A 12,745-nucleotide genomic window follows, 5' to 3' on the forward strand; every position below is an offset into this window, starting at 1 on the left:
AGGGAGTACGACCGTTGTGTATATTTACGGGTACTTAACTAAATCGAACGTTGCGGTGTTTGCTGAGGTGACCTAGAGTAGAGGCTCGAGTTTATAATGTGTTATGTATATGTTGTTGGATCCTTACATAGGTGGTACTATGCGGTGGGCATGCCGCACCACCTTTGGTTGTAGGACGCTCTCCTACAGGGAGTACGACCGTTGTGTATATTTACGGGTACTTAACTAAGTCAAACGCTGCGGTGTTTGCTGAGGTAACCTAGAGTAGAGGCTCGAGTTTATAATGTGTTATTTGACTTTATTATTCCTAAGCCACGATGGGCCGAGGCAGGCATAGTCTCGAGGGGTAATAAAGTAAAAAGAAATTATTTTAGCGTCAGCGTGTTCACCAGCATTCGTTGCTGATGTATTTTATTTACATTTTGCAGGTGAACAATGATAGCGCTTGGAATGACGAAGTGCTTTGAATATCTGATGGCTCGGATTTATTTTGTAAACTTAATATATTAAATGGTGGTTTGTAATTATAAAACAAGTAATACTTTTTGTAACAACTTAAACGAGTATTTTACAATCCCGTCTTTTGAATATATGTAAATATTAAATTTTGATTCTTAAAGTTTTATATGACTTCCGCTTATAAACGCAACTCTGATTTATTTACAATTGTGGTACCAACTATTGATCATACTCCTAGGCCTTAGATATGGGTGTGACAGGTTGGTATAAGAGCCATCGATCTTAGCGAATTGGGTATCATAAAACAATACCCAAGCTTCGTTCCAAGTATAGGAAATAATTGTTTATGTGTTTTAGGGATAAGATAGGCTGGTAACCTTTCTTTCTCTCTCTACATTCTAAACCACCCTTAATAGATGTCATTCAAAACTCATATAGAAGACTATGTGCGCAAGGCAAAAGAGGCCGGAATCGCCGAACCTTATCCCGAGGACAACATGAGTGATGGATACTATGAGGCATACTTTGACCAAGATGTGGGACATGACTTGACCAAACCCGTATATTACCCCGGAAGCAAACACTATCCAATAGATGTTCCCGATAGTCCACCAAAACCAAGAATCGAGCCACCAAGGCATTCAAGCTATCATCCACCAACAATACCTATGTACCATCCCTCTGAGATACCAACGTACCACCCAACGGAGATTCCTATTTACCAACGCTCAGAGATACCGCAATACTATCCAACTGGATACTTACCAAATCCTCACCCGTCATACGCCTTCCTTTCCAACTTACCTATCAAGGAAGAACTGAAATCCCCATCCTCCGACTGGATGCAATGCCACTCCGATCAACGACGATGGTATACCGGAAGCTCCACTTTCAATGAAGTAAGCTTCCAACCAATCAATGGTGAAGGATCGTCCCGCAAACCTAGAATAAGGGTGATGATGCCCTGCGAAATTTTCCAAATGCCCCCAATAAACAATGAAACCACACAACCCATGGAAGAAAAAGAACCAGAAGAAGAGGAGGACCTCGAAGAAGAGGAGGACCCCGAGGAAGATTAGGATTCTGAAGAAGAATCCGAACCGGAAGAAGAGCATCCCGATAATCCTAACAAGATATCAACATCAATGGAGGGATCACTCACTTCCCAAAACCCAAGCTACGGTTCTGTTGATCCGTATGTCCAATACCTCGAGAAACTCAAGAACCAAGCTTCGTCAAGCTTCCCACCATTCCAAGGAAGGATCCCATCAATTGAAGAGCAAGCTGATGAGATCCGAGAACAAAACCAAGCTGCTAAGACCTACCTCTACCTTGCATCCGACATGTGTTACGTTCCGTATCCAGAACCAAGGAATCACTATGACATGGTGACATTGGGTTACCGCGACCCACCACCACAATATGGATACCCCAACGTAGTTCCGCAGTCGTATGAAGAACATTTGGATCGCGCTTTGCACGAAACCGACGATTGGAGGAGGAAGGTGGCCGAGGAAGAAAAGAAAAAGAAGAAGATAAGAGAGAAGCTTCTTCATAAATGTAGCAAGCTGACAAAGGTTGTGAAAAAGTTTTTGAAGGATTGAAGCAATGGGGATGAGAGATGTGAAGAAGAAGTTATGTGTATAATGTAGGCTTGCATGATATGTGAAATATGTATGTAACAAGAACGTTTGAACGTTCTTAAAATAAGGATAAGATGAACTATATATATATATATATATATATATATATATCAAATGATATATATATATATATATGTGTGTATGTGTAATAAAATAAAAATATATATATCTTTTGTGATATATATATATATTAATGTGTAATAAGAGTATATGTTTAAATTTCAGAATTAATTGAAAAAGAAAAAGAAAAATGTCTGAACAAAGTAACAACAACGAGAATAATAGAAAAGATAAAGAGATAAAAGACAAGGGGAAAGGCCCCGAGAATGAGAACGAGCGAGATGAATAAATTCCCGAAAAATATATGAATAAAATTCAAAAGATGATAAAAGATGCGGTTAGGGAAGAGTCTATGAATAGAACTCACTCTAGACAAACTAGAAACTCTCGATCTGTTAATCCTTCTAAGTCTGTTAAATCCCATCCGAAACCTTCTCATTTGAGGAGAGTGTTCATGAGTCTAACGCCGATGGTGGAGTGAGGCGAGAGTTCAAGAAACTCAAAATTAGTGGGTGTTCATTCAAGGACTTCAAATACTATGGACCGAAAGAATTCCATGGTGATAAGGGAGCCATCGCGACTGTGAGGTGGCTCGAGGAGATGGAGACAATTGTAATCACAAGTAGGTGTTCCAACGAAGAGAAGATTCAGTATTCCGCCTTAATGTTTAAAGGAGAGGCGTTCGAGTGGTGGAATGCTCTGTTAATGAGCAAAGGGAGAGATGTGATGTATGGACTGACTGAGATGAGTTTAAGGCTCTGTTGATGGGGAAGTTTTGCCCCATGCGTGAAACCGACCAGATCAAAACAAAATTCCTCAATCATAAGGTCGTGGGGACAAATCTTCGTGAGTACAATACTAAATTCCTTGAGTATTGTCGTTTAGTTCCTCAGCTGGTAAATCCTGAATCCAGCAAGGTCACCCGATACATATGGGGACTACCGCGGGAAATCCGCGACATGGTGAGGTCTCACCTACCTCAAACCGCTGACTCTGCCATGGAGTTAGCTGGTTATCTAATGGGCGGTATGATCCGCAACAAAGAAGAGGACAAGAAGGTTACAACAACAACCACCCAAGGGCAAGGGCAAGGGCGTGAACCAAAGCCGATTTAATTCTAACGCTACGCCATGCAAGACTTGTAGGAGGTACCACAAAGGCCGATGCAATTTTGCTCTGCCTCCAAAGGTGTGTGAATCATGCAACAGTACGGGTCATGCGGCTGCTGATTGTTGGAAAAAGAAGATGACTTGCTACAATTTCATGGAGATGGGCCATCTAAGTTTCGAGTGCCCAAAGAACAAACCCGCGACTGGTGGTGCGGGTGGAAGTGGCAAAGACAAAAAGGGAAACGCTCGAGTCTTCGTACTCGACACAAAGAAAGCTGCTGACATGCCGGAAACCATTACCGGTACGTTTCTAGTCAACGACACCTATGCTAGAGTTTTATTTGATTCGGGTGCAAATTTAAGTTTTATAGATTATAGTTTTTGTAGTCTATTAAACGAACCATTAACAAAATTAGATAAAACTTTAAGCGTCGAGACTGCTAGTGGTGAAATCGTTAAAATCTCTGAAGCCCTTGAAAACGGAAAAATCCTTCTAGCTGGTTATATTTTGCCTATCTGTTTGTTGCCCATGAGTTTGGCTGGTTTTGACATTGTACTTGGTATGGATTGGTTATCCGATAACCGTTGAACTTCAAGCCCCCGATAAACGAACAATTCGAATTGAAGGGGACAAAGACGCTGGCCAAGTTAGCATAATTTCCATGATTAGAGCTAAGAAATGTTTAAATCAAGGATGCTTAGCATTCATGGCCTGCATCACTTCTATTCGTCAAAGGAATTAAAGGACGTACCTATAGTCTCCGACTTTTCCGATGTCTTTCCTGATGAACTTCCTGGAATTCCTCCTGATCGCGAAGTAGAGTTACATTCATGGTACTGCTCCGATCGCCAAAGCTCCGTATCACTTAGCGCCAACTGAGATGAAGGAGTTAAAGAAACAACTCGATGAGCTTCTGAGTAAGGCTTTATTCGACCAAGTTCGTCGCCTTGGGGAGCGCCAATTCTATTCGTCAAGAAGAAGGATGGATCTATGCGTATGTGTATCGATTATCGTGCGTTGAACAAAGTCACAATCAAGAATTGTTATCCACTCCCTCGAATCGATGATCGTTTTAACCAACTCCAAGGTGCTAGCTTCTTTTTTAAAATTGATCTTCGTTTCGGCTATCACCAACTCAAAGTTCAATCCGAAGATATTCCAAAGACTGCTTTTCGAACAAGGTATAGACATTATGAGTTCACGGTAATGCATTTTGGACTTACTAATGCTCCAGCTGCGTTCATGGACATGATGAATCGTATTTGCAAGCCTTACTTGGATAAATTTGTTATCGTATTCATCGACGACATACTTATTTATTCTAAGTCAAAGGCTGATCATGAAGTCAATCTTCGAACATTGCTTGAAATTCTTAGAACCGAGAAGTTGTACGCCAAGTTCTCGAAATGTGAGTTCTGGTTGCACGAAACAATTTCATGGTCACATCATCAACGTCAACGGTACTCAAGTGGACCCCGCTAAGATTGAAGCTATCTCTAAATGGGAGGTCCCAAAGTCGCCAACCAAGATCCGAAGTTTCTTAGGTTTGGCCGGCTATTACCGTAGGTTCATTGAAAATTTCTCTCAAATCGCCGTTCCCTTAACTTCCTTAACTCTCAAGAACATCAAGTATGAATGGGGAACGAAGCAACAAGAGGCGTTCGATATACTTAAACAAAAACTTACTCAAGCACCTATATTGGCCTTGCCAGAAGGTACTGAGGACTTTGTGGTGTTTAGTGACGCATCTCATTCCGGCTTGGGATGTGTACTAATGCAACGTAAGAAAGTAATCGCTTACGCCTCTCGTCAACTCAAAGTACACGAAAAGAACTATACGACTCACGATTTAGAGTTAGGCGCCATAATCTTTGCACTTAAGATATAGACGCACTATCTCTATGGAGTTAGATTTACCGTGTACACTAATCATAAAAGTTTAAAACATATCTTTGATCAAAAAGAGCTCAACATGCACCAACGACGATGGATGGAAACTCTAAACGACTATGATTGTGAAATCGTTAATCATGAAGGTAAGGCCAACGTTGTGACTGACGCCTTAAGTTGTAAAGAGCATGAAAAGCCAAAAAGAGTCCGAGCGTTAAGACTAGAACTCCAAATAGATCTTATTGACCAATCAAATCTGCTCAAACTCAAGCGATTAACGAAAACAAGATCTCCGATGAAAAACGTAACGGCACTATTGACTCGTTAGTCAAAGGTGACGATGGTATCCTTAGAATGGGAAACCGAATTTGGGTACCAATCATTGAGGACTTACGTGAAAAGATTTTGAATGAAGCTTACAAATCTAAGTACATGATGCATCCCGGGAGCGACAAAATGTACCATAATCTCAAAGCAAATTATTGGTGGAATGGGATGAAAAGGGATGTCGCTTCGCATGTTGCGAAATGTTTAACTTGTTTGAAAGTCAAGGCTGAACACCAAAAGCCTTCGGGATTGCTTCAGCAACCCGAACTTCCCGTATGGAAGTGGGAGTTAATTACTATGGATTTCATTACCAAACTCCCAAAGACGACTCGACAACACAATGCAATATGGGTAATTGTGGATCGTTTAACGAAATCCGCACACTTTATACCCATCAATGAGTCGTACTCAATGGATAGACTAGCACGTATTTATGTGAACAACATCGTTGCTTTGCATGGAGTACCGTTGTCTATAATCTCTGATCGAGACAGTCGTTTTACGTCTCACTTTTGGAAAAGCTTCCAACAAGCTCTTGGTACGAAGCTAAACCTTAGCACCGCCTATCATCCGCAAACCTATGGGCAAAGCGAAAGGACTATTCAAACGTTGGAAGACACGCTTCGGGCTTGTGTGATTGATTTAGGTGGAAGTTGGGATGACCACTTACCCCTAATGAATTCTCGTACAATAATAGCTATCACACAAGTATTCAAGCCGCACCATTTGAGGCGTTATATGGTCGAAAATGTAGAACGCCTGTGTGCTGGTCAGAAACCGGAGACAATCAATTATCTGGACCCGAAATAGTCCAAGAAACCACCGACAAGATTCTTCAAATCCGAGAACGACTTAAGACGGCGCGGGATCGCGAAAAGAGTTACGCTGATGTCCGTCGTAAGCCGTTGGAATTCGTGTTGGTGACAAAGTGTTATTGAAAGTCTCGCCTTGACTCAATTTTCCTTTCTTACCGAAGCGAACAACGCCTTTCCAAGGCGTTGTTCGCTTCGGTAAGAAAGGAAAATTGAGTCCTCGATTCGTTGGACTCTTCGAGGTGCTTGAACGAATCGGCACTGTTGCATACCGATTGCGACTGCCCGAGGAAATGCAAGGGATACATGATGTATTCCATGTTTCTAATCTGCGTAAGTGTTTAACCAATGGGCTATGTCGTTAAAAGACGTTGAAATAAACGAGAACTTAAAAATTGTAGAACGTCCAATTCAAATTGAAGATTCGAAAATAAAGAAATTAAAAAGACGAACATTGAAAATTGTGAAAGTTAAATGGGACTCGCGTAGAGGGCCCGAATATACATGGGAAATCGAATCGGAAATGAAAAAGAAATACCCCCACTTGTTCTTGTAAAAAAATCTCGAGGACGAGATTTATTTCCAGGTGGGGAGGATGTAACATCATGAAAATATCGAGTTCAAATTGTCAATTTTCCAAAGTTAAAGGACTGAAAATGCCAAATTCCAAACCTTAGGGTTTAAAATGAAAAATATGTTTTCTTGTCCTTTCGCGATACGCGACAGGACAAAAGACAAGCCTATCGCGTACCGCGATGGGGCTTGTTCAAAGCTTCTGGAAGAGTCAACGACGATACGCGATCACCGATGACCTAACGTCATCGCGTATCGCGATGACGTGGTCTGACACGTTTTGACATGTGTGCCACGTGGCACACGGTGGCACCATCTGCTGCCACGTGTCACCACGTGGCAACGCTGCTTCCACGTGTCGCCACGTGGCACAGCGTCTGCCACGTGTTGCCACGTGTCGCCACGTGGCAGACCTACTGGGTGACACAGCTGAGCTACGTCGCGATACGCGACGAGCCAGCCTAAGGACCCATCGCGTACCACGATGGGATCCAATATTTTGCCTATAAATAGCAAGGTCGGGATCTTCATTTCACACATCAAAATTCAGTGTTCCTCTCTCTCTCTAACATCTCTCTAAATCCCGACAATCAAATTAACGATCTGCCTCGATAAACGTGCCCCGATCCCTTGTTTGTGTACCAACGTTTCCTCAAAGTGCGGGCCACCCTCCACCCACATTTGACCAAGATGGTGTTTGTTCTCGAAGTACGTGCCAGCGTGTGTTGAAGATTGGCGTTCATCGATTTGCGTATCGAGAAAAGAATTGATCGAGAAGTGAAGCGGCGTTGGAGGGCTGCTCGAGATCCTAGGGTTTCCAATACGCCAATAAGGTTAGGCGTAACGACAAATCAATATAATATAATATTATATTCAAGGTTTAAGACTTAAGTCGAGGTTATACTCGATACCTCGAGAAAAGAAAAGAAAACATAACAAAGAAATGAATGAAATAATGAATATTGAATATTGTTAAATACGTATATATGTGTGTAAGTATATATGTATATTCTTTGTTATGAAAATATTATTTAATGAATAAATGAGTATTCTTAAATAATAAAAGAAAAAGAATACATTTCTTGAAGAAGAAGAAGAAACGTCGGGTTTTTATATAAACTAAAGGTTTATAATTACTTTTAAACTAAAGGTTTTCAAGTAAAAGAAAATTAACTAAAGGTTCATCGAGTTTGAGATATAAAATAAGACTAAAGGTCTTAAACCGGATTGTATATCCGACTAACAAATGGTTATACTCGTACTATAGGTGCGAGATAGCAAGGGAAAGACCCTCGGATGGTTTTGAAGCCGATCCCAAAAAGAAAAGGTGAATACGCCCCCAAACTTTTATAAACTTGTTTTCAAACGAGTCAAACATGTTATGTGAAATTATTTACAAGGAACTACGTGTTCCTAAAACCGTTATAAATAAGGGTATAAACCTAGCCCTCAGGCTGTGGTATACGTGTGTTTGGATCGTTACATAGGTGGTACTACGCGGTGAGCACGCCGCACCATCCTTGGTCGTAGGACGCTCTCCTGCAGGGAGTACGACCGTTGTGTATATTTACGGGTACTTAACTAAATCGAACGTTGCGGTGTTTGCTGAGGTGACCTAGAGTAGAGGCTCGAGTTTATAATGTGTTATTTGACTTTGTTATTCCTAAGTCACGATGGGCCGAGGCAGGCGTAGTCTCGAGGGGTAGTAAAGTAAAAAAGAAATTATTTTAGCGTCAGCGTGTTCACCAGCATTCGTTGCTGACGTATTTTATTTACATTTTGCAGGTGAACAATGATAGTGCTTGGAATGACGAAGTGCTTTGAATATCCGATGGCTCGGATTTATTTTGTAAACTTTATATATTAAATGGTGGTTTGTAATTATAAAACAAGTAATACTTTTTGTAACAACTTAAATGGGTATTTTACAATCCCGTCTTTTGAATATATGTAAATATTACATTTTGATCCTTAAAGTTTTATAAGACTTTCTCTTACAAACGCAACTCTGATTTATTTACAATTGTGGTACCAACTATTGATCATACTCCTAAGCCTTAGATAGTGGTGTGACATTTATAAATTAATATTTCAAAATATTAATACTTTTAAAAGACTTCCGCTAAACTCTGATACATTTACAAAACCGGTACCAAATGTTGGTCACACGCCTAGGCCGTAAGTCGGGGTGTGACATCAAGCCATTCAAAGATCAGTGTTATTCTTTTATTTGAATATGTATATATAAAATTTTTAAAACTTTTAACAACTCTGTGTACTAGTTGTTTTCTTTTAAAAATTTATTTTAAATTTAATTTCTGGACGAAATTTCTAAAAGTTATGAATCTTGTAACTAAATTTTGCTTCCGTCGAAGCCAAGCCATAAACACAATTTATCTCGCAACTAAACCCAATTAATGATTCATAACAGATTTAGATCATAACGGAAAATTCTAATCATCATTCAAAACCCACATTAATATCTAATTATATGTGTTTTAATCCATATAACCACCGCATTATTTTTAAACTGCAATAACGATCATTAATCATCATACGCTCCAATAGTGACTATAAAAAGGACCCTAGACTTCATCTAAATCCGACCCTATCATCAAACTAATCTAAGATACTCTCTATAATCCCGTAATTCTTCATCAAAGTCGATTCTATACAACCGTCGTTCACCCCCTTCCCGACACCATATCAGGTAATGTTTATATGCATTTGAATCATCTTAAGTCGTAAAACAAAACCCATAACCTAATTTGAGAAAAAATGGTACGGATTAACGTATTTCAAATCTAGGGTTTTGAATGTAGAATATGAACCTTGCATATTATTGTGTGTATATATATATAGGACAAAAACAGCTTGTTATTTATGTTTATGACAAAAGCAATATATATACATATATGTGTGTGTGTGTATTGTTTTTGTCATAAACACAAGTAACAAGCTAGTCCACTTGGTAGTTAATGTGTGTATAAACAGAAGGACCCGTTTCGAACCCGGGTCAGGCCATTTTTGTTCATTTTTTTAAACCTTTTTCATTTATTATTTAAAAAAAATTAATTTATTAAAAATCAATTTCATTTGTTAAATTGTTAAGAATTAAATAAATTAATTCGAAGTTATATTTTACCGTTTTTCACCTAAAAACTAATCTTTCATATACGTCAAGTTTCGTGAATACCTGATTAATATTATATTATTAATTGCCATTCCTTTAACTTTATAATACGTTAACGCATTTTTTTTCAAGATAAAATTTACCGATAAAATCGATGTTTCATAAACATTATAATTCACAATTTAGTGTTAAACTAGTAATTAAATAATAATAAATCGCAAAAATTCCATTAAAGCTTATGATATAATGCTAAATATATATGTTTCCCTTGTATATTTTATTTAATATTTAATTAGTTTTTGTACGTTTTTAGTTAATACTAGGTTTGTAACCGCCGCTTTGCGGAGATGTTGATGCATGCATGTAGATGTTTAATTTTCGAATATCATTTTGATTAGTAATAACATTTGTCATGTCTAAACACATTTGACCATAAAATTAAGAGATCGTCATAGGTCCTACCATGTACTTCGTTTTATTTAGTTTGATATTTTTTTACAAAGAGCCTAACCTTTGTGGGGTTGACAAAGTTCTAGTACCCCATGTTCTTTACAAAATGCCCAATTTATGTGGGTTGACATAATAAACGACTGGGTGGTTTTAACCAAAAAATTTGGTCTTCTGTTGCCAATATCTTGTCATTGTTTTCTTCAATGTATTTTTGGCTTCTTTTCGCCTAGACCTGTAATGAAAGTCCAGTTGATATTAGAAGGTTCCAGGATGCTTTCTACTTAATATTAGGAAACTATTATTTACAAAGCCCTAATAATCCTATCAGGTCCAGTACACTTGCTTAATATACTATAACTTAAACTAAAATTATATGTGTGACTTAAACCAAGGTTCAATTTTGGCTTCTTTTCGCCTGAACCTGTTGATATTAGAAAGTTCCATGATGCTTTCTACTTATTAATAGATTAGGAAACCTATTATTAATTTACAAAGTCCTAATAATGATTATCACATAGAAACTAAACTATATATGTAAGTTAAATTAAGGTCCAGTACACCAAAAGAAGAGATGAATAGTTAACTATATATAGGTAACTTAAACTAAGGTCCTGTACAATCAAAGTAAATTGTTTACAGAAGTTATTTATTTAGTCTACAATAGCAGTGCATAATTATAAACTAAAAAGAAATAGGAATACATACCTGCCAACGCGGTAAATACTCTTCGACAACAACCAACAGCAACCCAAAAGCGCAATTATAGCTGATCCTTAAAAAATTATTAAGTGGTCAAACATTTTTAAGACTTTATACATAAAGTAAATTGCTAGTTACAAAATTATCAGAAGCTACATAAATGGTTAATGCAACACATTAAACGAAACTTTAATGATAAGTTCGTGAAACGTAGCTAGATAAACAGTTACTGCAACACGTTAAACAAAACTTTTATATAAATGTTAAGAAGTCTCTACAAAATGGTTGCCACCATAGAATGAATGATTTAAGACCTATAAAAACTGAGATGACATCCGGCCAACATAAACTGAACCAAAGAAAATGAACTTGTTTTTGTATACTTTGACCTGTTTATAGAGAGTCTATCAGAAACGATGGTCCGGAAAACAAAGTTTATATTCATTCATGGTATGAAATGTTCATAATTATATAGCCTCATAGGTTGATGGGTTTTATTTAATGTTAATATTTTCATGTGATTTCGTTTGAAGCCCCTGTCATATTAACCCATAACTACTCTTAGGATAGCTAGAGAAGTTCAAATATTCATCTATCATCTAATATATTATAAAATCATATTTATTAGCTAAAACATTCTTGAAGAGCAGTGATACACATGACAATTGTGCCAAATCACCAACAAAGCCATTCCATGGAATTGCTGGGAAGAAGTTTATATGTAGATTTAAGTGTAAAATTGGGGAAACGGGAAATTTTTGGGTAATCGGTTATGAATTCAGGATTGTCTAAATCCGACCTAAACCCGAGTCATTTTCATCCCTATATAACATAAACAATTCAACGAACACCTCACAATGCAACAATAAGCAATGAAAATGCAAAATGACAACATGCATTTAATCATACAACTGGCATGTAGCAAAAAGAAAACAAAAGCATAGAATCGGTTATGAGTTCGGGATTATGTAAATCCGACCCAAAACGAGTCATTGTCAGCCATAGATAACAAAAATAATTCACCAAACACCTCACATCCAACAAATAAGCAATGAAGATGCAAAATGACGACATGCATTTAATCATACAGTTGGCCTGCAACATAAAGAAAACAAAAAAAAACATCCAACCATTACAATGCTCACATGAGAAAACAAATGTCAATAACAACATGCATAAGCAAGAAAGTTACTCAGAAGAAGAATAGAGCAATTTTAGTTACCTTTATGTTTTCATCTGATCCGATGAGAAGACAGATTATGTTTATGGGACGCCAGGCGGAGGCAATAAAATGGGGGATGTTTGTTTCAAATATGTTGAGAACCAGGAAAGTTAATAGAATATACAAGACAAAAGAAGAGGAGGACACGTGCATATGTGAATACACATGTATCACAACCAATACCCACAAAAAACGTACAAAAACATAAGCAGAAGTTACAACATATAGAAACACATTCCTCCCACTTTTGTAAATATATAAATTTGTATACTACTAACATTATTGTGTTTTGTAGGTTCGGAGGTTGATCGTGGTCGAAAAAGGTGAAAAACAAGTCAAAATAACCAAAAGGAGAAGCAGAACAAAT

This window comes from Bidens hawaiensis, unplaced genomic scaffold (genome assembly GCF_021521415.1).
Source record: "Bidens hawaiensis isolate Kalapana, Puna unplaced genomic scaffold, B.hawaiensis_p1.1 tig00018889_1, whole genome shotgun sequence".
NCBI lineage: Eukaryota > Viridiplantae > Streptophyta > Magnoliopsida > Asterales > Asteraceae > Bidens > Bidens hawaiensis.